This window comes from Prionailurus bengalensis, chromosome E2 (genome assembly GCF_016509475.1).
Source record: "Prionailurus bengalensis isolate Pbe53 chromosome E2, Fcat_Pben_1.1_paternal_pri, whole genome shotgun sequence".
In the NCBI taxonomy this organism is placed as follows: Eukaryota; Metazoa; Chordata; class Mammalia; order Carnivora; family Felidae; genus Prionailurus; species Prionailurus bengalensis.
The window spans coordinates 21,318,619-21,324,157 of record NC_057352.1 but is presented as its reverse complement, the minus strand read 5'-3'; positions in this window follow the sequence as shown (position 1 = coordinate 21,324,157).

Sequence of the window (5,539 nt, the reverse complement as noted above, 5' to 3'; positions counted from 1 at the left end):
CCAGGACCAACAAGAAGAAGCAGGAACCTCGAGTAAGGTGGTGAAAATTGAGCCCAGGACATTAAGAATGAGAGATGAGATGGAAAAGTAGAAAGAGAAGAGGGAAATGCATATTTAGTGAGGGAGAGAGAGAAGCTTTCCATTGCCCCCACAGTGGGACCCAGATCTGGGCATCCATCACCAGGTGCCTGATGGAGAAACTCTGTCCCCTTACCTATGACCAGCGGCGATGTTTTTTCAATGATTCCACAGGAGTCAAAAACCCAACAAAGCGCATCGCGGGCGCTGTAAAGGGAACATGCTGCTCGTGTCTGTGACCACTGTATGCAAAGCTTGGCATTAGTCACAGCCAGGCCGGCTGTGACAGGCCTGAAGTGAGGGAGATTAATGCGAGGCTGGGGCACTTTATTATTGTCATTCTGTTCTTTCAGACTCTGCCTCTGACTTTCAATTTTGCTCCAGAATTAATTGTCTGCTCCCTGCAGTATGACTGATGGAGAAGGATACGCGTAGCCCAGGCACCTGGCTCTGGCCTTGACAGTCTAAGGCCCGGTGTGGGATGTATTGTATGCGGTCAGAGCAGGGGACAGACGGGCATCTCTCAAAGAATCGGCCCACACCACACCTACCTTCAATCCGACGTGACCCAAGGCCATCCTCTGCTAAGAATGATCTTTGCTCGTAGAGTCCCTAAAATCATGCCCATACTCCCATTAAGGACTCGCCCTGGAGCCCAGAGCTCAGTGGGTTGGTGGAGTCCTTCCCAGACCTTCAGTTCTCCGACTTTCTTCCTTTCTCTGGTTCTGGGCAGTAAATTAGGAACGCAGCCACCCAGGTGCCAGCCTTCCAGGATGTAAGCGTTTTTGTGAGCATGTTACATACAGCAACTCCGACAAGGGGAAGGCAATGTGGGTGCCATTTTCTAGTTAAGTATTCACCTCCTTTCTCATTACCCACCCTGCCTCAGCTTCCCTCGTCTCAAAAATAAATCATTTCTCTATTTTTCTTAAGCATTCCAATTGAAAAGATCCTCTTAATATAAAATCCTGAAAGAAGTCTCCGGCAAAGCCACGTTCTCTGCTTTCGAAGGACCTGAGAGTCCCAGACGTGCTTGTTGAATGGGGAAATGAAAGGATGAACTCGTGCAGAGATAAATAAGTGGTCATTCTAAACAGAATGAAACAGAGAGAGGCGTGTTTTGTTTGTCTAAATAAATAAAAATCCTTCCTAGTCATTCTGCAAGCCAAGTTCAGGGGGCTAGCCATTGTTCCAGGCCAGCAAGCCTCATTCTCACTGCAGATGTGTTCATGAAAACTTGGGCATAATGCTTTCTTTTAGGTGAATGGAACCCCATTTTCGGTGTTGATGGACCTTACAGGGAGGAAGGAAAGTGTTTGTGGAATATAGTTACAACGTCGACTTCCCTCCTCTGGGCTGGGTGCGTGCGGTTCAGACGGATTCTCCACCTGAGGTTTAGATGCGACTGTTTCGACGCGCGAGACGCACGGGTCTTCCTGGCCCTCCCCAAAGAAAGTTTTATTGAAGGAACACCTTGCATTTCCATGGCGCCTCTTCCTCTAAACTGGATCAGACTGACCCCTGAGAGGGGGGAAAACCCAACCAGGAAGGGAAAGGCAAGTGTTGATGCGCTGAGAACCGTTTTAAAGCCTGGTTTTCTGTAGAACCTTCAGGAGTTCCTTCTAAATACGCTGCCTGACTGTAACCTGCAATAAATTATTACAGCTTTAACTCATCCGGTACTTTCATACGATTACGGTATTATGTTAAAGGGTACAGAAATATATAATATGCTCAACTGTCTCCACAGTTGATACCAGAGGGAAAATTACCACCACTCAGTGAAGAAGATCCAACCTCATTACATTAATGATTTATCACAATGGGAAAATGTGAAAAGTAACTAGTTGCTTTTATGAAAAGAGACAGCTTTTCCCACCGGCGACTCCTGCAGGCTCTCGCGCAAGAAGGATTTAGAAGGAGCTCCGGCCGGCCACACCGTCCCACCCCCTTCCCAAGCTCCCTCTGCAACCTTAAGGAGAAGGTGCGCAGGCAAACGTTGGAATATCCTTCAAACTTGACATTAAGTATTCAAATGTTACTTAAGCAAAGTGTGAGCAATTAAATTAATCAATCTTCCCAGCCATGTACAGAACAGATGTTCAATAAATCCTCTTTGCTTACAGTGAGGGGGGGAGAGTCCACTTTTAGCTGTCCTTCAGAGTTGACACTGTTCAGGCGTCCTCTGCCAGCCTCCTGGGCCACCGTCGGGCACTTCTGCTGTGCTTTCCTTTATTATAAATAACAAGAGCCCACCTGGCCTACCTGTGCTACCTGGGAGCCTCAAGTTTAATGATCCTTCCGACGCAAGGCTCCACTCTCTCCTGATCCCGGGTAATGGGCCTGATGGGGAAGGCGACAGAGTGACGGCTGGCAGTGACGGATGGCTTCTGGCCCACGTGTGCTGCTGACAAGCGGTGAATATGGGCCAGTGTTGCAGAAAGGTCAGGATCAAAGTACTCGCTTGACTTTCAAAGTTTCTCCGGAAGAAAACAGGCAAACAAGCCAAAACCACCGAGACCTCCAACGAGGGCGCAAACTCCAGCTTGGCTCCAGGAGGCCCGGCTCGGCCTCAGTGCTAGAAAAACGAGCAGCTTCAACCGGAAGCTGGGGAGCCGATGAGAATAGGGAGCCAGGCACTAGGGAGCTGGAGCCTTGTCCTCCTGGGCATGAATGGTTCCCGGTGAGTAACCTCACCCCTGGGCTTCCGGGGGACATAAAGGGCAGCCGCTCAGTAAGTCATTCTCCGCACCGCCCGCCCCCCCCCCCCCCCCCCCCAGCCGCCAGGTGATCATCCTGGGTCTGCGTGTCACCCTATCGCATCACCCAGACCCCAGGCGGTCCTCTTGCCCTCCGCCCCGCGGCACAGGGAGCTGGCCTGGGGTTTAACAGAGTTCGATCCACCAATGTGCCAGCTCGCGAAAGACAGCGAGACCCGACCCGGCCGCTGTGGCTTCTCCGACGAAATCTGCTGCGCCATAGGGGCGGATGGGGAGGCACTCGGCCCCAGTCCCACAGCGCCACCCCCCAGACGAGGACGCGCCCAGCCCGAAGCCTCTGGCCACCACCCGCTGCAGCCCACAAGGCCACTGACATTCAGAAGTGGCGGTTACAACGCCTGCCCTCCAGATATATAACTTCAACCTTTTGAAGGCTGCCTTTCCATATATGGACTTTATCCACATTTTAATGAGGCTTTAAAATCTCCAAGATTAAGCTGGTATTTTATGTAGAACTGCCTGCTTTTTATGATATCCTGACATGTTGTACAACATTTGGCGACTATATTGATCCTTATAAATTCAGCATCTATATATATTCATGAAAAGTACCTTTTCTCCCCATTCGGGCCACGAGATCATCCAGACACACATTTCCCTGAGTGGCGACAATAAAACTGCAATTGTCATGGTTTTGAGCGTACACAATGTTTCAGTGTTTTCAAATTAAGCCCCTTTTACCATCTGCTTGCAAATGTCCTCGGTGAGGAAATGACAGCGCCTTTCCAGGTATCTGATGGCGTAAGTGCCCCTGTTTCTCCTTCAGGTGAGCCTGTTATAAATCCTGAGGGGCCCAGCGAGGGCTTCCTCCCGCGTGGGACATTATACATCTTTATGCCCTCATGTTTGCCCGACCACAGAGACCAGCCTCCCCGTGTTTCTTTGTGCCATTTCATGCTTTTAATCTGAAACAAATGATTGCCGGGGGGGGGGGGGGGGGAGGAAGAAAAAGCATTATCACCTTGGCGAAGCATCAGGAGTCTAAAAAAAAAAAAAGGAGAAGAAGAAGAAGAAGAAGAAGAAAGGGTCTATGGGCAAATTCATCTTCAGCTGCTACAATCAATCTCTCACCTAAAGAAATACACAATAACTAGGCGGGAAAGAGCCAAGATTTATGACTTAGAAACATCTACACTGACCAGCGTATACCTAGTCTTCTTGGCTCCCTCCCTACCCGAATGGCTCTCTCTAACAGTTACAATGATAAACTGTCTCTCCCTACTGTTTTACAAGTACATTAGCTTTATTTAATGAGATCTCGGAGTAATTTAACAGATGTATATAGGACATAAGACTAGGAAAACTCTTGCCACTTCGATACTTTTGCCAAGGTATTCTAGGACGGCCGATCCGAGGTGTAGCTTTATGTTCTTTGAAAAAGTATTATTCAAATTTTCGGGAGGCTTTTAAAAATGATTTTAATAGAAATATTATATTATAATCAACGAGGAAAGAGCCACTTGCAAATTCACTTGCATTCAGCCCATCAAAAGCCAGGATAAATGGGCTTTCAGAAATCACGGGGACTCACTTACATATTGAATAGTCATGCAGAATGTCAGTGTCAGAAATTAATAAATTTGTAAAAAGTCTTCCATTCACCCACCTCCCAGAAGGAGTAGGGAGATACCCGGGTGTGGGGGAAGGGAGAGAGGGCAGGCAAAGGGAGAAGAGAAAATTTTTAAGTAAGCGAAAAGAGGAAGTCACAAGAAATTACCTGATTGTGCTTAAAATACAATTAAAGGAGGGGCGCCTGGGTGGCTCAGTCGGTTGAGCATCCGACTTCGGCTCAGGTCGTGATCTCGCGGTTTGTGAGTTCAAGCCCCGCGTCGGGCTCTGTGTTGACCGCTCAGAGCCTGGAGCCTCTTCTGGATTCTGTGTCTCCCTCTCTCTCTGCCTCTCCCCTACTTGTGCTCCGTCTCTGTCTCTCAAAAATCAATACACATTAAAAATTTTTTAAAAATACTGTCAATTAATAAGTGAGAAGAAGGGGTGCCTGGGTGGCTCAGTTAAGCACTGACTTCAGCTCAGGTCATGATCTCACAGTTCATGAGTTCGAGCCCGGCGTCAGGCTCTGTGGTGACAGCTCAGAGCCTGGAACCTCTTCGGATTCTGTGTCTCCCTCTCTCTCTGCCCCTCCCCCACTCTCACTCTGTCTCTCTCTGTCTCTCAAAAACGAATAAACATTAAAAAAATTTTTTTTAAGTAAGTGAGAAGAGGAAGTCACAAGAAATTACCTGATTGTGCTTAAAATACAATTAAAGGAGGGGGGCTTTTTTTCCTCTTCATTGTTCCAAAAGCACAGGGATCACGCTCTCACACACCAGGTTGTGATATTCTGAACAAAACCCCCCTGAGACAAAATCCACACAGCACAGCACCACATATTCATCTCAGCTTCAAAGTGGAATATTAGGTTTGCTCAAAGATTATTTAAAAAAAAAAATACACCGAGGAAACAAAACAGAACCAAAAACAAACCAAAAAAAAAAAAAAAAGGCAACCCAAAATTTCACTTAGTGGTGACACTAATCTAAATCTGTTTGTGACATTAAGAAAAAAATCATCTTAAAAAAAAAAAAAAAAAGATGGGCGCCTGGGTGGCTCAGTCAGTTGGGCGTCTGACTTCGGCTCAGGTCAGCTCAGCGCCCGGAGCCTGCTTCAGATTCTGTGCCTCCCTC